Source organism: Pseudopipra pipra, chromosome 1, assembly GCF_036250125.1.
Source record: "Pseudopipra pipra isolate bDixPip1 chromosome 1, bDixPip1.hap1, whole genome shotgun sequence".
In the NCBI taxonomy this organism is placed as follows: domain Eukaryota; kingdom Metazoa; phylum Chordata; class Aves; order Passeriformes; family Pipridae; genus Pseudopipra; species Pseudopipra pipra.
This window is the reverse complement of record NC_087549.1, coordinates 87,562,389-87,590,329: the sequence shown is the minus strand read 5'-3', so window position 1 is coordinate 87,590,329 and position 27,941 is coordinate 87,562,389. Positions and strand designations below refer to the sequence as shown.

Here is a 27,941-nt window from a genome sequence, read left to right as displayed (position 1 = left end):
ATTTCTTTACATATATCTAATTATATTTCCTCTTATATTTCTCTTCTTATATTTTGACTGCAAAGGATAAACTGTCTCCTGTAAAACAAAATTACTTTTCATCTTCAAGATATAATTAACATAGGAATTGGTACCTTTGCATCTTTCTTATGCATTTGTATCAAAGACTCAATGGTACAAACACAAGGATGCATACCTGTAAGGTTCCTAACCACACCTCTGCATTAAAAAGATTAGTGAGCAACCTAACAAAAGGGTGTTTACTTTTAGTGCACCCGGATTCTGTATCACTCAGCCCATTTGCAATCTGTAATACTGATATCATTTAATTGGTATTTACTGGTATTTTGGAGACAAAGGGACCTATGCTTCTCCATCAATCAGATTTAGTATATGCACAAAAGTCAAAACGAACCAGTCAAGAGACAGAAAAATTAAGCCTCTGGGATGCTACACTACTGTCTCTTGTGTGGTTAATTTTGATGATCTCGTTGAAGCACAGCCTTTAGCAATGTGCTTTTTCATACAAACATCCATAGCTCAGAGACGATTAATCACTATCTATTACTCACCTTCTGGCAACACCCACTCTAAGCTAGGCACCATCCAGACACATCAAGACAGTCCCCGTCTGAAGGTTTTGTGGTAAAAAAGAGCCATTTCTGAGACCCAATCTTGATGGACAGGCATCTACAGACCCCCGTGGTACTCGACACAGCTACTAGGATCTGCCAGAATAAAGCTGTTCACAGGATAACTTTATCACAAATACCATTCTTTCAAAAAGGGACAAGGTATGTATTAAATACATCAGCTATACCTACTTTTCAGTACCTGCCAACTGCTACTGGTGTTACGGTACAAGTAAGCCTTGTGAAAGGATTTTGCTGAAGAAATACAGTGAATCTTCATAGATTTATCGATCAGAGCACCTCACTTGGTTACAGGAAAGTAGTTATTCTGTTCTTCTGTGGCATTAGTAACTTCTCAAACAAAGAAGCCTGATTGAGGCAGACAGTGAGGGGCTTATCAGCTTAGGAAATGGGAAGGATGGTCCAATTAACTGCCAAGCAGTCAGACATAATTCACTCTGACCAGGCCAATGAGAGACAAGTCCCAGAAATGCATGTCCTGTCCATTTATGTAACACCCAAACATTCCCCCCTGGCAAAGTCTCCCCCTCTGGAAGTGTTACCTAACTAAGGAGCAAGCCAGCATAGGAAAATCTACCTGTATCAGGCTGCATCCAAACCAACACCCTCTCTGATTAAGCAACCACCTGTGGTACAGGACACATTGCCAGTCACTAAACTGCTGAACTCAGGCACTAACAGCCATCATCAAGCAGACAGCCAGAAAGCTCTGTGCAAGGTTATCCAGGGTACACACCACTGTGCTGTCTTCTCGCATATCAATGAACAGGGCAAGATGTAGAAAGCACAAAAAGGAAAAAAACCCTGCCTTGTAGGGCATAGGTAGGCAGGCTTCATCTCCTTCTTCTGAGTCTCTTCTGCTAGCACAGAAATAGGCAGAATGTTACTGAAGTGATATGACAATGTTAAACAAATAAATAAAAAACCTGAAGGCAAACCACATGTAACAGCTGATTAGGAAAGCTGTGAATCCAGCCACACAGCTACTCTTCATGTCCTCTGCCATGCTTAGTACCCCACTAGTCCAGGGGAAACAGGAGGGCACAGAGAAAGAGGAAGAGGAGAAATTTCACAAAAAATGCTAGAATGAAAAGAGAAAGTTCTCAGTGAACTGCAGTCCTAGCTTAGGATCCATCACCTAGGAGGCAGCAGGCATTTAAAGTGGAGACAGAAGAAAAAAAGAAAGAAAAAAAAAGCCCACCAAACATTGATTCATAAATACAAAATTCATATGATGTTTATCAAAAGAGTGGAATCTTTATTCTGGAACAAATATGTGCAGGTGGCACCTGATCCATCCTTTGATAAGGCACCTTTTTTTGTATAATCCTCTTCATTTTTAAGTGCTAGACTTAAGACTGTCATGTTTAGAAACACATGCTTTATGCACTATGAGCAGGAGTGTAAAAAACCCCAGTTGTGTGAAATATTCACGTTACGTATGGCAACATCCTATTTGTCAGCCAGTTACCAGGAGCTAAGGAATCTGTGTGGTACTAGCAAAGTCGCCTTGCAGCAGGGTGTTGGAGCAAGCACGAATCGGACTATATATGGTATGTTTACTGAACGATTAGGCATAAAGATGTTACAGAAGAAACGATGTCTTGTATTAGATGCTGGGTTTCCTGCTGCAAGGCAAACCATCTTGCTCGGAAAGCAGTCTGTCACATATTCCTCATACGCTTCTGGCTGCGGGTGCCAGTGAAACCTCTAGAAAACAGGAACAGGTTATGCTGCCTGTAATGATTAACTACATGGAGGATCAGCACTCCAAGCTCCGCCCGCCAGCATTCCCTGTCTCCTTGCTGCTCTTCCTCCCCCGCTACTTTTCGGCTGGGACTGCTCGGCAGGCAACCCTGCGGAGGGCAGGAAGGCACACACACAGGCACATGCTGCGCTGCCTCTGCGACGAGATGACGGGTACGGACAAGTGCAACCTCTATTTCTTAAGAAACAGCTGGCAGCAGGCGAGCCAGCGCTGCAACCCATCCGCCTGCCCCGCGTTCAAACCCAGTCGGCACAGGACTATTTCACAACGGGGAGGAGGGGGGAAAATCCTGAAAGGGCAGAGGGAGGAGGGTGTGCTGAAGATGCCTTAAAGCACGGGAGAAGGTTCGTACCTGGCTTCGGTGTCCTGCCTAACCTGTTTTGTGGTATGTTCCGGTTAACTCTCCTTGTGGTCGAGGTTGTTCGATGTTTTTGTTTTTTTGGCAGCCAAAGCCAAGTTGCAGCCCCTTCTCTCCTCTGACTCCTTTCATGCTCCATCACACTCCAGCACAAACATAGGCACACGGGAAGGAGACGCCAGAAAACAAAACACTGAGTTCATCACAGACTGAAACTGGATGCATGGTTTCTTTACTGGAAGGAACTGGATCAACTCACCAGGACCATCAGCCCTCAAGTGCCAGACTTCTCACCTTCATTGCTGCTTTTTGACATTTAGCAACTCCTCAAGAAACCGTCAAAACTATACAAAGTGGTAAGGGGGTGAGAAAACAAAGCAAAAAAAAAAAAATAACCCTCAAACCACATACGAAGAAGACTGCATGCCACACAAATCTAACCAGAGCACAGTGCAGGAGCAGCAGCAGCCATCACAGCACCAGGACATACCATCATACCACAGCAGATTTATGTCTTCACTGTGTACAGTATTCACAGGTTTAATGGATAGCCCAAAGATCAGAAATATAACTGTTAAGCAATAAAAGCATCAACTCAGAGCTGTGCTGGATGGTTTTTGACAGAGGTTAAGCGGTTAGTAACCAGCAACAAGAACTTGGTGGTGGCTCAGTAGCCATTTTAAGCAGCAGACATACTAATCATGGGAGCACAGTAACAAAAGAACCAGGGGCAAAAACATGCTACAAAAATGAAGACCCTGAAGAGCTCAGCAGCACACACATACCCCTCCATCATGTGTAAAATAAACTTGGAGAAGCCAACAAAGAAGAAAGATGGTTCCACGACCTCCAGAGCACAGCAAATCCCTCAGAGCAATAAGTGCTAGGCATCAGAAACTTCCTGGTTTCCAGGCCGTTGTTTCACATTTTCTGGGGAGTTTTCACGCTGTGGGAAAGACTTCCAAGTACAATGAAAGTAAGCCTGCAACATCCCCTTCCACTCCCACAGCAAGTATGCAGTCCATAAAAGATTAAAGTGTTGGAAACATATGCTTGAACGAGGACTCCTTTTTTTTTTTTTAATCATATCAACAGTTTAGCAGTTGATGCATTTTCTCAAAATATTTTGCCATCCCATTTTTAAGGTAGCAAGGGGGGGGGAGGGGGGAGATAGAGCGAGTGAGCAAGAGCATGTGAGACACACACAGTCTGTAACTTCAACACAGATTTACAGATGTATTTACTATACTGTTTCTCTTTAGAGGCTTTTCAGGCCAGGGCAGCCTTTGTCTCTACGTGCTATATGCTAGCCAGCTCATAACAAATGAGCAATCTCAGCATAAGCCGATCTGGCTCCTTCTCTGAATCTGCTGGGATGCTGAGGCACAAAGATGTGCCTGAAAAACTTCTGTCCAATTACAAATCTGATCAATCCCTTTGGTCACGCGAGCCCCTGAAGGCTGGTACAATTATTAACTGTGCTGCAGTCACATGAGAGAGAACAAGCTTCCCCTTCCCACCCTCATCCTGTGGGTAACATTATGTGGGCAGTGAATATAAGAAGGAACATGGTGAGGCGGGGATGTGTGTGGAAACCTCCACGGAAAGGCTGCAACAGCTGTCTTTTTTAATTATATTTTCTTTTTGGTGGATGAGTTAGGAACATTTCAGGCAAGCCTGACCAATGCCCAGACACGTTCAGGCACCCAAAGGAGGGTGGGGTGGGGAATCCTCATCTCCAATCAGTACCACCTTCATTAAAGAGGGGAAACCAGAGGTTTCCAATTTTCCCCATTTCTTAAACACAATGATGATGGAGCACAGAAAGTATTTTTACTGAAGCACGACTGAGTAATTTCTAAACTGATGGGCTTGCTTTGAAGATTTCTTATTTGTTGGAGGGGACTCAACAGGTATGAGAGAATAGAGATAGGGAAAGGAGCCCACTATGCTTCTGAGGAGAAACTCTTGGCATTGAGACAAATGAGACAGGCAGCATGAACTAAAACCCTAAGCTGCAGTTCAGCTGCTGGGACCAGAGCCTCATGCAGCATCCCTGCTATATGTAACTAAGAATAGAGATGGCACTTTCCAAAAGCAGCTTTTCAGGACTGAGAGGGAAATGACAGAGAAATGGCATGCAACCAGCATGGTACCCACTAACCCCCAACTGTGCATCTGCCTACTCCTCATGCACCTCCCGGTCTGCCAGAAAGCTGGTGTTGCATTATTTTAACTGTGAACCAAAAGTTGCAGATGTGTGTGCACTGTAGAAACTTGGGCTGGGAAATACTAAAGAGATGCAGCCTCTCCAGCTTTCCCCGACACATCCTGAGGGCACAGCAGCCCTCCCGAAAACAGTAAATTGTGCTGACCTTAGAAGGGGGATAAGTGGGGCCGGCAGTGAGAAAGTGTCAGGTTTGACATCAGATGATATTTCCTAGACATAATTAAAAATATAAAGCACAGTGCATCTTTAAGTGGTTATATCTACACAGTCTCCAGCCCTGTGGCACTTAAGGAAGGAGGGGGAGTGGAGATGTGGTTGATGACATACAATAAAACATAAATGAGCACATACAAAGCGCTACATATATTTTCAGTTAAGTTATAATTGAGTATGTCCTCAACAAAACAACTACATTTGTAATATTATACCATGCATCCATTTTATAAAATATTTCAAAATGTGCTTTTGCCTCGGCCCGCCTACACAAAATAATGAAGAAATATCACTTGTCAGGAACTCCCTAAGAAAAATAAACCTTAAAATAGCAGGGTACGCTCACTGAGTAACACGTATTTCTGCAAAACTGCTGTTCTTTATGTATTTTGCATCTGAAAACTGCAAGTCTCACACGCGTGCACACAAAAGACAGACAGACTGCTGCTGTGGACAAAATGGTGCCATTTAATACAAAAATCTGGTTTATGCATAGCCTGGCTGTAGTGCATGCTGGTCCCAAGCAGAGTGGGATGCAGCCAGTTATATCGAACAGTTGTGCCCTCAGCAACAAATGGTGCATTCATAAAACTGGAAAAGCCTCTGTCTAGGGGATTGCAGCTCTGCAAAGGAAACAATCGCTTGCTGACATTTTCTGAGGGAGGGTATGGCCAAAAGAGGTTGAGGGGGAGAAGTATGATCTACAGGAAAGCTATGTTCAGAAGAAATACCAAAATATAAGAGAAAAAACCCAAATCTGCCACTGAGCTCTCTTTGCACTCTCCCTCCATTAGCTAGTCTCTAACAAAAGAGCAAGGCCACCTGAAAAAGACATGTGCTTGGAAAACACTTGGCCAGTCAAGAGTATAGAAGAAAAAGAAGAAGGAAAGAAAAAAAGCTTTCTTGTAGAACTCTAGCCCATGAAGAAGCGACAGACATCACGCAGGCTGCAGTACACAAAGCCACATCTGACAGTCAGTTTCTCACAAGTTTCTTATCCTTGCCTTTATTAGCTATGCCACCTCCACACTGGTAACTAAAAGCCAACATCTGGTGCTAGCTAAATGTCAGCACAGACAATCCCTTTAATAAAAATTTAAAGAGTCTGGGTCTCAACGAGGAAATCATTAGTGCTTTGAATGTAAGACCCTCCATGAGAGCTGAAAGACTGAAACAATCCAGGTTTTTAAGCTGTGCGAAGCAGTGACTTTGTTGTGCACTAAGCCACATCTCCAAGCCCCGTGCTACCTTGCACGGGGGATGCTCGGTTCACAGCCAGTAGTCTACGTGTAGTCCATCTGGACAGTTTATCTGGTCAGCACCCTGCACTGGGAAGCCCAGACGGGTCTGTGGATGCCCAGGTCTTGCTGCAGGATGGGAGCATGCTATGCAGTCTGCCCTCAGCCTAGGGAGCTCTGTCTCCTGAAGCTGAAATGCTGGGTACCGCAGCTTGCCTCAAATACACCTGCCATATGCATCTCTGAAACCGAACCTGGCTTGCCCCTAAGATCCATGAGACACCCATACAAGTCAATGCAAAAGTGCTCCTTTTGGAGCTAAGCAGCATGGCTTATTAATGAATACCTGTCACCTGCTCTGTTCCACTGAGCTTAGTAACAAAACAAAAAACTCCCAAATCATACACTGTAACTAAAGTTCAGTGGGAGAGTCAGTGAAAGTTTCCATAAGAGGCAAAAGAAATTGAGGCCCATCTGCACACTGATAGGAAATAAAAAAAAAGTCTCCCCAAGCATTCCTGGCTGCCCCGAGGCTGCAGTGGGGGACGCACCCTGTTTCCTCCCAGCGCTTACGCAGCACAGAAGTCTCATATCTCACCCAATAACAGTTTTCTACCAAGCCAAAAACTAACCACGACAGTTTTGGAGTAACGAGACTGTCTTCCCTGGCAAAGGCAAGCCCAGCTAAGGACAGAGGACAGAATTTTTTTGTAAGGGCTGTGACAGAAAGAGTCCCTCCATTATATTGTCATTAAAAGACTTTGTGTGCAAAGAGACTTAACAGAGTCTTGCACTGTCTCTTGCACTGAAGCCTTTGCAAAGGAATCTAAAAAAGGGATGCACGTAATTCTTCCTACCTCCAGTGCACCTTACAGTCCTTTAAAAGCCTTTTATGATTCAGAGGGAAACAGAACTGTGGTCCCACAGACTGACAGTAAAAGAGATTTAAAAAAACCCAAACAAACAACAAAAAAAAAAAGGATGAGTGGTTCTTCCAGAGAGAGAGAGAGAGAGCCATTCCTACACCTCAGTGCTATGAGCAGCAAAAACCTGCAGCTCTACTGGAGTCAAGGAATAAACACTAGGAGCTACAGTGGTGAGAACTGAGCAATAGCTATTGGGGGACTGGAGAATGAACGGTAATGTTTTTGTTTACCAGCTGTGCACTGTAAATGATTGCTTTTGCAAGAAAGTTTGCGATGCAGTTGCACAAAGAATTTCAATAAAACTGTTTAAAAAGCCACTTCATTAGTGCTGGTTATCAGTTGGAGACATAAAGCAAATACAAGACTGCAAATGCTTTTGCAGAGGCATCAAAGCAATCTAAAAACTGATTTTATTCCTTGGTCAGTTTCCAAGCAAGGCAAAAGTTTACATATATGCTTAATGTTCAGTACATGCTCCCATTAAACCTGCCCTTAGTACTAAGTGAATGTATTTTAGAATTCAAGTGGCACACACGATTTGGTTTCCCTCTACAGGCCTTACAAAGGCTTCTAATAAACACATGATCGACATATTAGGAAATTGTTTGTTTTAAATTTGGAGAAGGTAGCAAAAACACCTGGGAAGTCGTGAGAGAACATCAACAGAGTTAAAAAGGAAATCACATCCTAGCCTCCTGAAATACTTTAATATAAAGCCCTTTGGGAAGTTTGTGAATAAGAGATGAAAAAAGAAGCACTCCATTTGAGAACTGTCTTTCCTTTGAACACCGAATCACAGAATACAAGTCTCCACATCACCTTGCAAAACAAAAATAAAAAATAAATCCTGCCTGAAATGTGTCACTTTTCACTGCTGTTTACTTTGTTTGTAGTGGTTTGGTAAAATCCCACAAATATTTCAGACCAAAACCACAGTCCGTATTTTATATTTAGATGAACTATGGCATCTTTCAAGAAGCTATAATTGCAAGCCTGCATCTAAAGCTCTCCTTCTGCCTGCCCTGAGACCATGCTGCCACTGCAGGATAAAGAACATGGGCCACCACTGCAACCCTGGTGGTGGCCCTCCTCCATGCACCGGCCTAGCCACCCCACTCAGTTCCAGCAGGATGCTAGAGCTGAGCCTTACATCTCCCATGACAAGGGACGGCTTTGAGTAGGATGGGTAATGCCTGTAGTTAAAATTTAAAACGAACAAAAAAGTCTCTTTGTCTTTCTTTTCTTTCCCATCTAATCCAGGTGGATCGAACAGGATGGGATTTGCCTCTTGTGCTGATGTGTCTAGTATCAGCCCAGATTTAAATCAATATAACATGCAGTAAGGAAAGGAGCCTGAAGGTTTCTAACCGGGTGTGTTGAACACCATGACCTCCTCACACCCCCGCCCCACAAATGCTTAACTGCTGAATGAGATTCCTCTCGTTTCCTGCATTGAATCATTTGTGTCACCACAAAGATGAGATTTTTAACTGTGCGCACACGTTTCTTATTTGAGGGGCATGCAGCAGAGGGTGTTTCTCAAACTACTGTCAGACCAGCCACAGACGGTTTGTATTTCTTCTGTGTTTGATGTATCATTTAAGTAAACCTGTGTTTTCCCAATGAGGTACAACTTTTCAGTGACGCCGTTTTCTAGGAAATATGCAGGCAAATGCTGCTGCTTCCTTCTTTTGCAAAGTATTATTTGAATGGAGCTAGGAGGGGCAGGATATGCTGATTTGCACAATTAAAAATAACTTACAATTTGAACTGTGGCATCAGATGCTTCAACAAATTTCATTAGGGCAGGTTACATGTTCTTTTCAAAATGCCTTTTTTTCCACACCTCAAAACCGTTTCATTAATTTACCCACAAATTACCCCATTTTCCTTGCTAAGCTGATCAACTATTTTTTAATCATTACAGAATTCATTCTGCAGGAAAAATTAGCAGCACTGAACCCCTCAAAAGCAATAAAGAAACATGCAAAATGCTAGACCACAGTTCCTTAATCACCCTCCCTAACCAGGATGGCTTTGTGTAATTGCAGGCACAGAAGGGAGGAAATTGTGATCTCTGTTTAGCTGTGCACTCTCAAGTCAGTGGGATCTTTGTGGATGCTGGGTAGGAGCAGGCCCCTATAAAGATGCAACAAGTGTTGCTCTGGATTGATCTGAGTCAGGAGGAGCTCAAGCTGTCAGTCAGCAAGAGTTTGAGGAGGGCTGATGTGTTCTGGTCATCTCACTAGAGTGGAAGAAAAATTCAAAATGCACAGTACCCCCACAAACTCTCACCCAGACGAAAGCCTAAGGACAAGAACCATGTTTTTCACACAAGCCTACTTTTTCCACGAACTGTTGTCAACCTTCACCACCCCTTATTTTAATAAGGGAAAAACTACCATCCTTTTGACCTTGGACTTGTTCATTTTTTCTCTCTCTCTCAGTGCATGCTCTTTGCTAACCATTCTGCATGCTGCGAGCCCTGATAAAAGTGGTTAATGTTTACTGAAACCTGCATATGAACTGTACTAAACCTCATGCAGGGGGAGGCAAAGTTCTGCTAGCAGCATCCATGACCAATTAAAAAGAAGTGTTGGTTTGTTTTGTTTCTTAGACTCATTTCCCCACCACCACCTCCCAAACAGCTGCATAAGTAGATGGGAAGGCAGCACAGGGAGAAGACTGAAAAAATGCTTCTAATCCATCCACCTAGACAGTTCAAAAGAAGTCCCTGTTCTGAGTACCACAGGCCTTTCAAGAATACACAAAATCAATGAAAGTACTGACTGCTGCAGTTGTTTTTCTGGGGAATGCATATTTTATCCCCTCATAACTGTTTTCCAAAACGGTCTGAAAATCTACAGACCAAGCAGAACTGTAGAGTGTTTCCTTCTAGCTTTCCTTGCTTGAGCAGTCTTGAAAGCATACTATCAATCAAGTGAAAAAGTAGAATATTACTACTGTGAACTCAAACTACAACAGTTGATAAGTATGATTGAAAGACCTTAAATTTATCATAAATTCTTCTCAGCAGAGACACAATCTTAGAAACAACCAGGTTTCAATAGCTGTATCCATGCACTATTTAGGAAAAATGTTTAGTAGCACAAACTCAGTGTATACATCATCCCTTCTTAGCTTACTGGCATTTTCTCCATTTGTATTCTAATATCCAGAACAGAGAGCTCTAACAAACTGCTCCTTCCTCCCTCCCTCCCACTGTCTCTGGTGACAGTGGGATGCTCTCAGGTGTTTAATGCCAATTTTTTTGTACTAGAGGGCAGCAACAGTGCCATAGTCACCTTGGAAACAACCATCACCCACTGTTTGCAGAACAAACAATGGTACCTTTTCAGCCAGTGCAAGGCAGGCAGGGCAAGGGGCAGCCAAGCAATTCTGGGACTTACAGGAGTGTTAACATATTGCATTCATTCAGTGCGTCAAAAAATAGTTCAGCACGAGGAGCAAGGCGCTCTCAAAGTGAGAGCCTTTGGCTGGAAACCACAGACAAGTGCACAGGGCTCAGAAGGTCAAACAAGTCTCCCCAGTCAGCAACGAGGTCTTTTCCTCTGATTTTTTTACTTGCCCTCCTGTTCCCCTCTCTCATACACACAGAAGGAAGAAAAACACACCTATTTAAACTGATCTTATCCACAGAAAGTCAAGTGTTCAGCTTCCAAGTAGCACTCTCTGAAGTTTTCTCAGTGTGCCAAAATATTTTAAAGAACTGTTTACCCGCACTTGTAGTGCTTTGTACCCAGTGCATCAAGAGCCGTTTCCAGAAGCGTTCCTTGTGAAGTTAGCGAGAATTGCGGTTATTCAGCATTTCAGACCATATGCCTAGGCACTTAAACAGTTATATACCCCTCTCTTTTCAAAATAATTCCATTTTCATAGAGCCACGGGCAATCTGACTGCTTTAAAATACAGATGATGCACATCTGGCTCAAAAGTAACTTCTGAGTGGCTTCCTGACTCCTGGAGACTTTTTTCTCTGCTCAAAAAAAGACCCCCACCACCAAAGAAGCCTTTTTACCTACAATAAGCAGAGGCAGAAACTAGGTATTTAAGGATTCAAGTTTTATCAATTTGAACACACTCCCATGAAATGCTCACTCTTGTGGCCTGTCACAAGTGGAGTGTTTAAAGCAGAATGGAGACTGAGGTGTCACTCAGATACTTTAGTGCTTTATAACCTTCCCACAATGGCTTGCAGACACCTATGCTGTTGAGAACTGACAGCAGTCCAGCTGCCCAGCTCATCGGTAAGGCCACCTGGCAAAGTATCGCAAGGCCCTATGAAATCACGCTACTGCTTGACTTGTGCATAAAAGGGCACCCAGGTGTGCTGTGAAGGAGTGCCAGGCACAACACACCCAGCTGAGAACTGCACTGAGGTGATGAGAGCAGTACAAAGGTACAACAAAGCAGCTCTTGGGCGAGATCTGTATTTCCACATCACATTATAAACATTTTTCTACAGCCTTCACTCTTATTTCACAGCATTCTCAGCTTTGGCAAAATAAAAAGGAAAAAAAAAAAACCAAATCACTTTTAGACCATCAGAGACACTGACTAGTGCTGTCCTACTAACTAAAGCCTCCAGCAAACTTGTCCATGTGGACCAGACAGGTTCACTCATGACTTACAACCACGGTAGCTCAGTTGAGTCAGATTAACATTACTAAAAGTCTACCTTAATGTTCATTAAGATGCGGGTTAACACATTAACTAGTCTAGCACAGCCACAAACATGGCTTCGGACACAGCAGGCTGTACCTTAAGGAGCATCAAGAGAGCTTTTTTTTTTTTTTTTTAAATTGTGTTTGGCTAACTCAGTTGACCTCAAACAGTTGAGACACACACCCTTTTTGCCTGTCAGGACAGGGTCCTTCTCTGTCTTGCACTGCTGGGACAGGAGAAGTGAAATAGGTATGGAGGTGATTCACATTCAACCCATCCTTCACTTACACCTAATAGGGGGTGGAGGGGAGGGAAGCATATGGGTGAAAAGCCGCAGCTGTTCTAAGGCTGTTCCAGCTTTATAGCACAGGATTTATGGAAAACAAAACAAGAGGAACAGAAAAATAGGATTTGAACATTTCTGACTTGAGAGAATCATTATAAATACCTCCTGCTCTGTTCAAGGGCTACCCTGGCCTCCATCTGCCTCCAAGGCCAAGAAAGGAAACATTAAACTTGAACAGCAGCCAGAATTCCCTTTCTACTTCCTAACAGTGCCAGGCCATGTTTAGGCGGGGCAGTCTCTACCTGCGGCAGACCACAGGCAGGGCACTGCCCAAGCCTTGCTGCTGCTCTGCACATCGCACTGTCACTGTGAGCACCAGCCAGAGCCCGGCACAGGGGCAAACACATCCAGCAACCGAGCATCCACAAGCAGCACTGAGTTCGGAGGGGAGCGTGCCACTCACGCCCCAGCAACAGGCTCTGGCAATTTTGGCATAGGCACGTGCTCCGGAGGGCTCTGACGCAGCAGGCGAGGAAGGCACGGGTACCAGGGCGTCGAGAACGTGCTCCCCGCACAGGACAACTCCCCAGCGGGCTGGGGTTGCTATTCCAGGCACCGCAGCAGTGTCCAAACAAACACGGACGCAGGCGCATCCCCGCAGAAACTTCCCGGGGTCACACCGCAGGGCAGAGCACCCAGGCCTCCCTGCCACGAGGGCGACGGAGAGGCAGGAGCAGCAGTGGCTGCAGCAGGGCCAGCCCTTCCCCTCCCTTCCCCCGCGCAGCCGCCCCCACCCTCCAGGAGCTCTATCGCAAATCCCCAGGCCGCGCCGACTGCCAGCTGACATAACTGTTTAGTCAGCAACCAGGGAGAGGAGCGGCCGCCCTCCTCCATCCTTCCCCGGCTCCTTCCCGTGGTACCTCCCTGCCGCCAGCAGCGCCGGGGAAACACTCCCTTGCTCCCCAACCCTTCGCCCAAAGGTGGATTCCCAAAGTATTTACAGTTCCGAAAAGTTTTGTCGAGCTTTGCACGTAGCTGAGGGATCCCGGTTGTTGGGGGATTTTTTTTTCCCCTCCTCCCCTCCCGTCGGTGCTTTGTATAAACCCTCTTTCACCACCCTGCCCCATCCCCCAGGCGAGAGGAGATCCAGAAGCGCTGCTGCTGCTGCTGGAGGAACTTCCTCCATTTGCTGTGAGAACATCACTCCGGCGGCCCCGCGCCCCGCGCCGCCCCGCAGAGGAAGTGCAACATAATAGCCAGGCCCCAGGTGCCAAGGTTAGCTCGTCCTTTTCCTCTCCCCGGGATGATTTCCACTCCCTTCAATACCAGCCTCGCGAAGAGCAAGGCCTTTAAAGTTACGGGGAAAAGTTATGAAAAACAACAAAAAGAAAGCTGAAACCTGCTGAAGCACCACCACGCAGCTTTTGCACACTAAAAACTTACATGCTTACAAGGTTTAACCTTTTCTATGAAGAGAAAATTCTGGTTTCATCCACGCACAGAAAAGCTGAACGACTTCAGCTGTACCTTTTTAAGTCAGAGAAGAAACCCAGCCCTGGCCAGCGAGGCAGCAGTACCATCAGTGCATGGAACTGCCCGTGCCGGCTTTCTCTGCCTGGCCAGTACAGATGTAACAGCTACAGCAGCACAAATGTCTCGGCTGAAAGGAAAACCGTATCTCAGGTCAGGCTGGAATAATGAAAGTCCTAAGCAAAAGGCACGGATTTAGCCTGCAAGGAAGATGGAGATGATCACCCAAATCCTTTTTCTCAGAGCATCGTGGACACAGTTTCCACTCTCTATTCTGACAACACCTGCATAACTGAATGCATGAAGTAATTTAAAAAAAAAAAAAAGGTTTTAATGGAAAGTCTCACAATGCCTTATTACACTTTGCCCTTGTCAGTTTGTTTACATGGTACGAACCTGTGCATCTGCTTCCTCCAAAATGCAAAAACTCAGGGTCGAGTTGCTGGAGGGATGCTGCTACACTGGCTCATTTCACAAAATCCTCTGTCTTTCCAAGTGTAACAAGGGGAGATTAAAAGGTGTAACAAAGCCCTAGGTGTTATGATGCTATCCATAATTTATGCAGAAACAAAATGTCCCATGCTGACATCTCTATGACAAAGCATTTATTTGGCTTATACAAAAGTCTATTTCACGGTGAAAAAGTGAAATCCCCTCTTTCCTCCTCTCCTTCCCATAACAAAAGAGATCTATGTTCTTTTTTTGCATTTCCTCCCAGCTGAGTATTCACGCAACTGACTCCAATTCATTTGATTACTAAACTGCAGAATAACTGAGAAAAGTGAAGATTTACCAACCTGTCTCAGTTTACCATATTGTGAATATAAGGAGTTACTGAAAGAAAACAACCCTACACACAGTCTCCACACAAATAACTAAGCAATGGTGAGGACTGAAATTCCCTAGAAGAGAAGAATATTTTAAGTTCAGAACCCCTTAATTCACTCTTCCACACTTCAGTGCTAAAACCTCACAGTCTACACAAGCTGCCTGCTGCCAATAGATAGACAGCTGCAACACGCAGACATAAAAAGAAGGTGTCTTTTGGCTGGAGTTTTAGATTTCTACATGCTGCCCTGTTTTACATGCTACTCCCTCAAACAGTTATAAAAAAAATAAGCACAAAAATCTAAAAAAAAAGGGACTATTTTAACTGATGGTAATTACTGATAGAGCCTGTATTAAGTGTGCAGATGCCATAAGGACCCTTCACAGTCCAAGTTCCTTTGCAACAAGACAATTTTCTTGGAAATGGGCCATTGTAGTTTTTTCACTTACTTGGCTTTTAGTGTATGTTTAGTTCCCTATCTTGGGCATTCCAACAAAACCTACATCAGTCTTCATTCCTGTTTTCTTTAAGCTGGTGTCTCTGGCTGTGATTGATACTGGCTACTCAAACCGGCTTCTTCCACAAAAGATGCTGACCCGTCACTGGCAAAACTGCACCAGATTTCTACTAGTCCAGTCAGAACAAAACCTGGACCACAATCTTACATAATGAAACATGATCTCCTTACAATATCAAGCATGCTTAAGAAAGATACTCTCTGAAGATGGAAATTTACTTGCAAACAGAAAGAACAGCTAAAGGAGACCTGATTTCTAGACTTTTTTGCACAGCTAATGCAATAACAAGATTTGCATCAAGACGGCAAACAAAGAATGTGTGGTAAAGTGGGAAGACGAGACTATCTTCACAGACAAAACTCTCAAGCTTCTTGATACAAACAGCATGTAGTTTTGTGCCACCTGCACTGAAGGTCAGCACCTCTCCAGAAGCTCTTTCCTTTCCTTCAGCTGCTCATTCCCATGCCAGGGAAAGCCTATGGTTTGCTTCCCCTTTATTGACCAAAACAAAAGTTGGTGAGGTAGGATTCTCGAAAGACAGAAAAAATGAAAGAGGACTGGCTACTCAGAACATTTTAGAGATAAGGCTTACAGAGAAACCCCATAAACCCTTGTATCAGCATCTTGGAAGATTACAACAGCAGCAATGAGCTGCCAGAGGTGAGGGGGTAAACAAATTACCAAAACAAAAAACCCAAACACCCTTCCTTAAGCTGATTTTGCTGCTTCTTCATCCTGTGATGTCAAATGCCATTTAGGTTGCCAAGGAAACCATTCTGAAGTCAGTAATTCAACATCATGATGATTTTTTTTTAGTTATTAAGGCAAAGACACACCAGAAAGGGGAAGGCTAGGAGGAAATACCTAAATATCAAAAGACGCTTAAAAAAAAGGCAGCTTCAAAGAGATAAAAAACATCATGCACAGATCTCCACTGAGATTTTTCCATTTGCATTGTTTGTAGTCACATACCTGGAAGAATACTTGCCTTGAAGTGGTGGAGGGAAAAAGCTTGAATACAAGTGGTGTTAAATACAGTCTTTAAAGGCAAACACCACAATGTTTGGGGGGGGGGAGGGCAAGTTTGACAGTGGCAACTGGGAAAAGCAAAAGGTGAGGGGCAGGGGAAGGTGACTCTATTAACATAAGCCTGCCACTCTTACAGTTACTGGAATCACAGCATAGAGATACCCACGAACTGACAGTAGCCGTGGAGTGGATGCTCACTTCAACGAAGCTGGAAGCCAGAATGAAGGTAAGAATCTACGTGTTAAAAATCTTTAAAAAAAAATCCAAAATGGTTGTGCTGGTTTTTCAACACCACAGCTCCAAGCCAGCAAAGATCCTAAGCCCAACAACACAGCAGATGTAGTTCCTATGTAGAAGGACAGATAAAAACAGACATTGCTAATCACCCCCCACCCATGGAGCAGAGCTTGGATTAGGCTCCGTGTACAGAAATCCATCAACCCAGCAACACTGCTGCATGGATTCAAGGATCCATCCTAGGAGGCAATGCATCTTGTTTCATCCAAGGTTGGCTTGAGGCCCCTTCAAAGATAAACTGACAAAAGGGTATTCCAGTTGATTCTTCTACTTTTCATCCTGGCCACTGCTTCGGTCGAAAGACATGATGGTTCGGATGGTTTGAGCACCAGCCTTTTTAATGATGCTTGCACAGGCTTTTAAAACCTATTCTACCTGCACTGCAATCAGAAGTCCTGTCCTTCTCTGCTATGTCTTCTTCTGCCTCCTTGTGCCAGCACAACTGAATCAGCTGCACAGCAATCCAGAGAAGAGAACTGATCGAGCCAAAACTGAACTTTCATAAGACAGAGGGACAAATACAAAGAGTCCTTATCAGCTTTTTGGCCTAGCACTTTAAGGCATACCTTTAAGATATTTAAAATCTTTATTATTTAGAATACATACTCTAAGAAAACAAGCAGTTGAGAAAATAGTTCTAATTAAAGCAACATAAACATGCCCTCCTGCTTACACATACACAATGACTTAATTTTATGTTTATTTTTAGGTTTTCCTGATCTAACACCCAAGAACAGAGAGACACCTGCAAAGCATATGCCATACTAGGGTTCCACTCCTTGCTCCTCACAGGGCCTTTAGGATATTAAATTTAAATTTAAGATACTAAATGCTTAGAGCAGCAGCAGAGAAATAAAAGAGGAGCTCTAAATTCAACAATAAGAAATACAACCACAACTTGATAGTTTAAATGGAAAGTTTGCCTTTCTCCAAACACATATGTATGCTACTTCCAAATGCTATATAATTCAGAGAAGCCACAGAGCTCAGCATTAAGCGCTGAACAGTTTATTGGAATGGCTTTACACACAGCAACCTTCAAAGATTATACTTATAAATCAGTACTACATGATGAACAAGGCTTGTTTCTCCTAAGACTACTACATTTCATCAATCCTGAGAGGCTTAATAAAGGGAGTAAGTAACCTAGATAAAGCTGAGTTCTCATTGTGAAAGGCTTTCATACCAAAAGATTTGAAATCACTACCATCTCCCTTGCAACTAAGTTCCCAGTTCTGGCAAGCTGGAATAAAGTTTTCATCAGCTGAAACACAAATCAAGCAGTACACATCATTTGGTAGGCAGGTTAAGGTAGGGCTTTAAAAGCAAAGGTTCCTTTTTAGGCCATGTCAGTAGTGAAGAATGTGCAGCACTTTACACAGAGAAAGGGGTTAGCATGACCTGATCTAAACCTCTCCTTTCTCACTCCCCACTTCAGAAGTGACTGCATTTCATTAGCCTTGTAGGCACCAGTTTGTAAAGCACCCTGGGAACAATCTAATATAAGTAAACAGTAATGGTAAGGTCAGTACTGAAACAAACTTCTTTTGGTTGCAAAAATTAAGATCTTGAAGTCCACCAACATGGACCAGTCCTACAGGCGGACAAGTGGGTTGGCAGACTACCAAAAAAAAAAAAAAGGATGGAAACATAGCATAGTTACATCAATAAACATTTTAATTCTGTGATCTCAAAACAATTCCTCTGATACCTGCTGAGACTAAACGGATGGATGAACCCTAGTCATCATCCCCAATCAGCAGTCAAGCATTGGAAAGCAGGCAAACCTTACTGGGGGTAAGATCACTTGTGGAGTGGATCCTAAAGATCCTAAAGAAATACTCCCAGAACTGGCAAGGACAAATGTCCCTTGTCTCTGGACAAGTTGCATTTTTCAAGGTTTAGAGGGGGGGGGCGAGGGGGGTGGGGACTGGGAGAGAGGGAAGGGGCATATGAAGTGGAGGGATACAGGGACATTGCTCTTAGAAACCAGCAGTGTATTTGGGAAGGAAAGCAGCAAGCAAAGCACCATGTAAACAAGCAGTTATCAAGCCATCAGGATAGAAGTAACTGAGCCAGACCTGCAAAGAACCTCACTAATTAGCATCTTCTGACTGCAACTTGTCAACATTGAGAAAGTTTCCCAAAAAAGCTGATGGAGAATCATAGCAGCACCTGGAAATCTTTAATACTGTCCAAGTGTATGTCTTATGGCAATAAATACGTAGGCAAATAAAGTACTTCTGGCATGTGTCTGTGATAGATGTTAACAAGGCAAACCAAAGCTTTAACAAGTGTTGGTGAACAACGTAATTAAAAGTATGGAACAAATGCATAATAATGGATACTCAGATCAGGACTCCAGCCTGGGAGGAAGGCCACAGAGATGACACAGCAGAGGGCCACAAAATACTGAAAGGTGTGGAGAAGGCTGGTAGTTAATGAATACTTGCTATTTCCCTTAATCTAAGTCCTAAACGGTATTAAGTGGAAGCATAAAATGGCAGGTTTAGAAAATCGATTTTTCACCTCCTTTCCAATGGAGCATGTAGATAAACAGCAAAACTCAGCATCACTACATACCAAGTGTCAGTATAGGTTTAAAAAGCCACTGGACAAGCTCACAAAAAAAGCATTCTTAAACCTGAATACTGAAACCCCTTGGCTCAAGAGATTCCAGAAGCTGCATTTTGCTGATAGACTGCAAATCTATCAGGAAAGCATCATTAATAGGTGCCCTCTTGCCATACTCTGTTTTGATAAATCCACATCGATCAGCATCTTGGGCCAGATGGGCTTTTAGTGTGACCTGGTACTAGTCACAAGCAGGACTCCCTCTGGCTTTCAGTTTTGCAGGCAAAAAATGCAGCCTGACTTACTCCACAGAGTTTCGCACAGAACTAAAAAAACCTTATACCACAGATCCAGAGGCATTTCTGTCAGCTTGAGGAGGCATCCTCTGCTCTGAACCCAAGTTTCACTGGAGGAGCAGGTACCAGGAACTACTCATTCCAGGGCAGGGCGGTCCTGAAGAAACGTCGCCAGAGCCACAGCTTCAATGTGATTCAGGTCAGGGTGATTTCAGAGGTTACTATACCAGGGCTGTCATCCCTGTCTGATGGCCAGTGGTTACCACACTTGCAGCAGAGACACATCCAACTCCAGAGCTGCCCATAATTGAAGTTTTAACTACCACTCAATTCAATTTAAGCACAGCAAACTCTGAAGTGCGCCGCTTGGGAGGGAGGAGACACATCCACTCTTCTGCCTTCTCTGCAACACCAACCAAGCCCATCACACACGGTCAGACCAGAGCAGCAGGATGGGAAATCTCCAGAAAAAAAATTAAGTCTTTTCTGCATCAGACATTTGCCTGAGGCCCTCAGCTAGCCAGCGAGTACAGGCACACTTACTTCCAGGCCTTTGAGTAGGGATAGTGGTTAGAGGCTCGCCTGTGGACCACCTCTAGCAGAAGAGCCCAGCACAGAGCCAGTCCTCTTGTGGTATTGCCACAGGCCATATTAACTTGTTGCCTTCAATATGCATCCAGCAGAGTTCAGGTCATGGATTTGTTGGAAGTTCATCACTTATTCAGGCTTTTGTGTGAGAGGTCAATGCTGTCAAACTGTCTGCTTTCACAAGCACAAAAGCTCATGTTAAAATGTAAATACTTACAGGTGTTCCACCAGGCACTCAAGATGAAAGTCAGAGCAAATATATTAGTCCTAGCTGTATTTTACAATGCTGGTAGTACTTGAATGTCATCTGTTTGTGAACCAAGGTTTTTATGTGGGTTCATCTACCTAGACAGGAAGCATGATCTAATGGTGGAGACACAAGACTGGATTTAGAGCACTTGAGCTCTTTTTCTGCCTCTCTTACTGTCTCCCTCTGTGACCTTCGGTAAAGAAATTCTTCATGCCACTGTCCCAGTTGAAAAGAATGTGACCAGATGCTTACTTGGTCCCATACGAGGGCCGTGACCCTCTGTCATTTTTCCTAATTACTACAAGAATTCTGGAAAGATCTAGGAAATGTTAATCCAACCGGTAAAGTTTACCTGATTTAATAAAAAGCATAAACCGCATAAAAGAGCACAACACCCTCTTCCCCGAATGCTTGTGTTACACTGCTTGTTTTTCAAGACGGAATCTCTGCAACTTATTATTACATCGCCCTTGATGGAGACAGCATTTTGCAAATTCAGCTTTGCAACAAGCCTGGGTAGGCTGGCTCACCCCTGTCGCCTACATTTGCGTGCTGCATACCACTTTGCAAGCAATTCAAGCACGACTTCTGTGTTGGGATAACACCACAAGACTCGGAGCAGCACTGTGCTGGCACAGGCTTACTGGGAAAATCAACTCCCCAGCTGTGGGAAGAAGCAAAGCCGGCAGAGGCTGCAATCACCACGTCACCCTGGAATCCAGTTCCATGTCCAGTCCAACCTCGTTCTGTGACTGAGCTGCACAGTTCTGGAAAAGCTGGTATCCTCTTCCCTCAACACTTCCAGCTACATGTCAGATTCTCTTGTGACTTTTAGAAACTGCTGTATTAGCTACTAAACTGGAAGAAGCCATCTCAGGCCTGAGAGAAACTCGCATTCATCCTGTATGTTACCTGTGACGGGGTAACTTTGACCCTACATCGTGGAGGTCAGACAGACAGTCCCCCCTCTCCCCCTTAACCATGCAGAGGCATCACCATCAGGGAACCTGGTTATCAACATACAAGGAAAGGCAGCATCAGTAAACCTCATGGGTAATGCCAAGTGCTGTCTCCCTGGAACAACCAAGGGGAGTGGAAGGAAGCTGTGAACAACTGTGTTCTTCTGATGTGCATTCCCTTCCTCCGCTCAAGCACGCGCAGGAGGCCAGGCAAGCACACATGACATGCTCCCTGCAGGATGCCACATCCTGCCGTATTTCATACGGCATCCCAAGGCAAGCCAGCTACTTTTCAAATACGATATGATGTTTGACAATATGATCTGTCACAGCATGACAGGTTCTCAGAGACAACATAGGGGAGATTTATCCAACAGTGCCAAACTGTTCCTAGCCACACTTTTCTTAAAAGGAAAAAACCCAAGCAAACAGACACGCTGCAGCCACATACAAACTTTACAATGTCTATTCTTTCTCCTCCTTGCTTTCCGTGACTTGTTTTACGAATTTCTCATAACTCTCACTCATTCATTCAAAACCTTCCCACTCCTATAGAAAGTAAATGTCTGGTTTGAAGCGGAGGGGGGGGTAAGATTCATGGAGGTTGTTTTATGTACTGCTTAACCCCCTAAAGCTGCTCCCAGCCTTGTTCCCCCTCACCCCCCACACACAGTGCTGTGTTTTAAGGAGCACTGGTTATGCTGACATCAGTGAGGCTCCGGGGGCCATCTAGGCAGCTGTTCCTGCTCCTGTGTGTGGCCACGAGCCAAGTTGCTCTGCCTTTTTGGTGATGTTCCCTCCTGTCGGCTACCCCCACTCCCGCCCACACGTCTGCAGGGTGGAGCGAGGTGGCCACTGGCAGCCTTTCCAAAGAAACCTAAGTGGAAAAAAAAAAGGCTGCTTTCATTTCCAGCCCCTGGTCAGAAATGCCTGGCAATTTTTGACAGCATGCTGTGGATTGAAGGAACTGCAGCTTTTCTTCCCGGAGAGCCAAAGCACAAGTTGCCCTTAGGACTTTGTCACCTAGAGGAGAAAAACATGTGCTCTGCCCTTCCTCTCCCCCACGTGCAGAGACAGCCTGCCAGCACCAGAGACCACTCTGCACAGCTGTTCCCCTGTTTTAAAGCAGACCCATCCATGGAGGCAGCTGTTCTCCAGCCAAACGATGATAGCAGAGCAGTAGAAAGTGCATCCAGATCACCCAAGTGCACAAAGCGGGTGCAAGACATCTTCCAGGCACAGGAGAAGGGCCACTGCAGCACTTCTTCCCTCTACTGCTCCCCACAAGGGAAGAAACAGTGCGAGGGCAGGTGAGGTGTGCCAGGGCACCTTTCGGCCCAGCCAGTCCCACAAGAGCAGGTTTTAGGCAGCTGGCTATCCGCAGCTGGTAATCCCAGTGGCGCGGCGTGTCCCCGAGCTGAGCCACAGCCAGATCCGGGGAGTGAAAAGGTGACAGCCAAGCCAACTTCACATACACCCTTGGAGCCTGCAGCTCAGACCCCATGTCAAGATTAGGAAACTATGCGCACACAGAGAGCACATGAGCTGCTGGAGTACTTTGATTTAACTCTTGCACACACCATATGCTGAAGAAGTTTGGCTTCGTGGCCACGTTTCTTGCTGGCTTTCTTCAAAGCGAACTCTCCTCAGGCTGCAAAACCTGTGACACTTCCTTGGGCCGAGCAATGCCTCCTCATGCAGGTCAGGAACTCGAGTCAGTGAAACAAACTTGGAGCTGTGGCTCACATGGGTTAAAGATTCTGGTTCGAGTCAGGAATACTTTTCCTGAAAGCAAAATGCAGGCCCCGGTCCTGAAACACTTCCCCTAACTTTGCCCATGCCAGCATTTTGACTTAAATGGAACAACCTACTTAAGTAGAATTATATCTGTGTTTAAAGTGTCTGCAGGATCAGTGCTTGGCTTGATCTAGACTTGCCAGAGACATACACACACACCCCAGCAAATTTAGAAAATACCTCGAGAGCTATCAGGATAAGCTGTGTTAAGACAAAAAAGAAATGGATAAAGATCATAACCCCCACCATGGCACATTTAAAATTTACATCTGTGTATGTTGGAGGATGATTCACTAGGGCAGGAGAAATAGGGATGCCTGAAGGCTATGGCTGGAGGCACAAGAAAGATCCCTAATACTCAGTTTATCTGGGCAAAGGAGAGTCTCAAAACCAAGCAGGTCTGTACACTATCAGCACCAGAAACACTGATAATTCTAGGAGTCACACTTTTAGTTTTACCTCTTCTAAGGAATAAGAATTTAAGTAAAGTAATGTTAGCAATCCTAAACTGCAAAGAAACCCCCCTTCAGCCAAGAAACAAACTCAACTCCTTCCTTCTCTGTATTGAGCACAAAGGCAGCAGACAGAAACACGAGTTTCCCTGGAACAAACCAGTCAGATTCATTCAAATCTTCCTGAAGCACAACAGGGCAGAACCCATTCCAGTTCCCAGAGCTTATTACAGTAACATGACTAAACATGCTCAGCACTCCAATGTGATAGGATGCATCCATTTGCTGATGCCAGAGGAAGATGCATGTCTCTTCTACATGGCACTGCTCTCGCAGGCTGCTTTTCAAAAGATGTTTTGAAAAGCGACCTGCTGCGTACATTCTTAACAAGTCATAGTATCACTGGCTGTACAAGTGTTTGACCTCTACTTGCTATGCACTGTAGACAAAAATCTGACATCAGCTTATTCCAACCTTAGTAACACCAAACTGCTCCTACAAAGCTGGCAGACTACAACACCACACCGATAAACTCCCAGATGGAGCCCTGGAGTGCTGAAAATGCAACTAGTTTAGTACTTGAGCTCACGTTTTTTAAATTTAGGTTGGTTTAATCCAAGTGAGTAACCTGATTAAAATGGGAGTCTTCTCTGGAGGTCTAATTTCTAGATGTTTCCATTACTCCATATGCTTTCATGCTGTATAAACATAACAAATGATATGTCCATCACTTTGGGGATGATTTAAGAATTCAGTTTAAAACTATAACACAAGTCATTCAAGGCAACAGAATTAGATTACTCTGTGAATCATAAGAGCCAGCAACTGCACTTCATTTCAGTCTTGGGAAGGTGATGTACTGAGGGGATGACATCTTTCTATTCCCAGTCTCTTCTTCTAATTTCTTAATTTCGGAACCTTGGCATTTGCCACTTTTACATACAGACTTAAAGCAAAATGGAGAGAGAAGGACATGATCTGACTATGATGGTTTAAAACACATATTAAAGCCTGGAGCTTATTTGCTTCTAAACCAAACGACCAGACACAGACCCCTGAACATGTGTATATACTTGTACCTATACTACCTAGAAAATAAATAAATAATCTGTCCCTCATGTGCAAAAAAAGCATCTATGAGAGCTGCCCAAATGCTACCTTGGAACCAAAGCTGTCTGTTTATAAGGAGACACCTCAGCAGCAGCAGTGCAGGTTCCCAGCATGCCTTTACGTTGGTATCTGGAAAGGCTCCACTATGGGGTAAGAAGATAGTTACAATTAAACATTTATACTGAGGCAGTGCCGAGCAGGTCGGTTCCGCAGCATGTTAGGTGGCTTTTCAAAACTCGGTAATTGAATGCTGATCCCTGCCCTGAAGAGTTTACAGAGTAGGAAATCAAAGCATAACACTTGGCATCTGTATACCAGGAATTAAACAAAGACCACCACCAGTTCATTTCCTGGGTCTTTGGACTAGGCAGCTCATATAAACATCCATTACCAGAAATAGTGGAAATTTTTAAATCAGCAGTCTGGACTTTCCTAATCCACATCTGTGCAGCTCTGTTTGAATTACTAGCTGGGACAGTAACTACAGCATGCAATTCTCACATGCTGCTGGCATCTTCTTGTTCAGTGTAGATTATTTTTGGCCCAAATATTTTTTAGCAATCATTTTGAAAAGGCAGTGAGCACACAAACGGAAACACTTACTGCAAGTCAGTCGACTCAGGCAGTGCAACCACTAGAGAGGCTGCCAACACATGAGGTCGAAAGTCAGCCAACAGCAGATCCTTCTGTTCTGGATCTCTAGGATGATCCCAGGAAGGCATCAGTACATCTACAATGCAATACTAGCACATGCTGGCTATCAGGCAGACCATGACCGTATTCAAGTCTGTGGCATTGCAAATCTACTAACCCGCATCTTTTCCTATGGAGATTAGAAGTTACGCAATGGTGCAAATAAAAACTCTGGCCCCAAACACACAGGGGCCATCTCTGTCCCAGATCCATCCTCAGGGAGAATTTTCTACATTCCCCTTTTCCTGCAGGGAAGGATGGGCCTGGGAAGGGCAAGTCCTCCTCCCACTCACCAGAGTGAATACACTTGAGAAAGTTAAAGCACAGCCTCCAGGATTTAGGAAACGGTTGTAGCACTAGCTATACTTTCTGATGCCCAAAATCTGGATGGAAGAGAATTTAGCCAAAGTAGGCTATTATATCACAAATTCAGTTTGCTGTTTATCAAACAAGCACTGAAAACAGATGCGCTGACTTTGTAACTACACCTGTAGGAATTTCAAACACAAAAAAACCCAGAAAAACACTATGAGTGTTTCAGTTTTTCAAAAGTTTCCTGGCATCTTTCATGCTATGAATGCTCAAGAGCTTTCAGCTGCATATACGCTGCATAAAATCTTAGTCCAGTGAAGCCCAAAAGAATTTTGCTGTTGATTCAAATGAAGCCACGTTTTCCACTTCTACATACTATTTACACATCTATTGATTCATTAAACATGTAACAGCAACTGTAAGGGGGCATAATCTGTGTTCAGCTGGGTCCACTTAATTGTTCTGTGAACACCTTAACTTTCATTTGTTGGCTTTTGAGCATGTAAAATGAGTAACCCTGCCATTTATTTCTAACTTTTTTTCTTTCCTGAGAGAAAAGAGAACCATGGAAAATTCTCAGCCACTAGATTTAAGGAGCTTACAAGTTCCAAAAGGTTTGCAAGTAGAGATTGGGAACTGCTTGAAACTGCAGTTACGGAGGCTGCGGAGTTTACAGAATCCGCCAGTTCCTTCCTGCAGAGTTTATAATCTGCATGGCTTCCTCCCAGGGTAACTGGCATCCACTCCGAGGTACGGATCGTTTCACTCACCCCTAGAAATTCACCCCCTGCTTAGGTCAAACATGGTAGCCACTTCGTGTTCAGTAGAGACACTGCCATTTTGCAAAAAGGAGGAACAAAGACAGAGGATGGAGAATATTTCTCCCATAAAGTGTAGGTAGCACTGATACAAAAATAAATTCTTTACTTTTTGAAGAAAAGCAGAGTTTCCAACGATAAAGGAAGTTTACAATAGGGAAAAGGGGCACTGTGGTAGAGCTCTCTTTACCCTTTTGAAGCATGGACAGTCAGGCTCCTGACAGTTCAAAGACTGACAGGAGACCTTACCAAGCAGAAAAGCCACCTATCTGCTGTAAAGGCTGGGAAGTTGCTCCAAGACTTGTTCCAGAACCTGCCAAGGACCACAGTCTTGAACCTCACTTGGCAATGTAGTAAGATGTACTTAGCAACACCTGGCTGGGCCATCTGATAAGGAGGAAAACCAAACGATACCTGCAGTGGTTAAGAAAACAGACGAAAAGAAATATATTCTCCAAATCAACTAAATACAAGACATAAGTTACATCTCTGTAGAGGAGCACTTGTCATCACACTCATAGTACTTCCCCTGGAAAATACAGTCAAATCTCACAAATGGAAGCGCTTAGTAACCCAGCTACAGCTCTTCTACATCTGGCTTCTATGGCACATGCTTCCCCTTCCTGATTCTTCAGTGTCTCACTTAAAAAGCAACCCTCCTCCTGCAGCTCTCCTCCCTTCCACCCAAAAGCATAAGGATGTATACACAGCTAAATATGTGAGTTGTGCTGCAAGTTATCCAGCTGAAAAACAATTCAGGATACCTTAATGTATTTGGGGAGAAGGAGGGGACGAAGCAGGCAAGCACATGCACAAGACATCACAGACATCTTGTGTGTTTCCTCAATACACCGGCAACTGCATCAATATCAGAAAAAAAATGCACACAGGAATGAAGAACAGCACACAGATATTCATGTCCCAGCTGCTTCTTGTTCTTGAAACACAAAGAGCACTGAGACATGATGAACTTAATTTAATGAAGAAAACACATTTTGTGTAACAAAAAGAGGAACCTAAACCAGGCTCTTTCCCCTACCCAAATCCGTGAGTGGTCCAAACTAAAAGTGATGTTGCTCCCTAAAGGAAATACAAGGAAGTACTGTAGCTTATTGGTGCAAACTCCAAAGCAGTTCTCCCTTGTCCAAGCCCTAATGTTACCAGTGTGAAGGTGTTCAGCCTGAACAGAGTAATGGAATTTATTGCTGTGATGCAAGTGCTCTGAGCAAAGCACTCCCAGGTACCGATACATCTGAACACTGACATCACCTGCTGTATGAAACAGGACTAACAAGGGCTAGAGTTAAAGTCAGCTAATCACACATGATAAAAGCAACGGCCACCTACACTTCAATGTGAACATTTTGCTTCTCTCGTCCTCAGGGAGGAAGCACATACCTAAATTAACTAAAAAAAGGTTTGTCAATAGCTGATCATCCTCCATGTTCAAAGGACAGATGATGCAAGCCCCCATTCCTGAAACACCTACATTTGTGGTGTTTCAAGAGAGCACCTGTTAAAATATCTCCCA

The 27,941-nt window shown here is 44.2% G+C and overlaps 1 protein-coding gene and 1 long non-coding RNA gene across 6 annotated transcripts in view; one reads left to right on the top strand and one right to left on the bottom strand.

Annotated features, from left to right (window-relative positions):
* RREB1 (ras responsive element binding protein 1) overlaps positions 1–27,941 on the bottom strand; it is a 124,345-nt gene that overhangs the window by 89,845 nt on the left and 6,559 nt on the right. The window lies entirely within an intron of this gene.
* On the top strand, positions 103–3,837 carry LOC135418490 (uncharacterized). The gene is made up of 2 exons (XR_010432478.1): positions 103–2,573; positions 2,868–3,837. It is a non-coding gene; the product is annotated as an uncharacterized LOC135418490 (long non-coding RNA).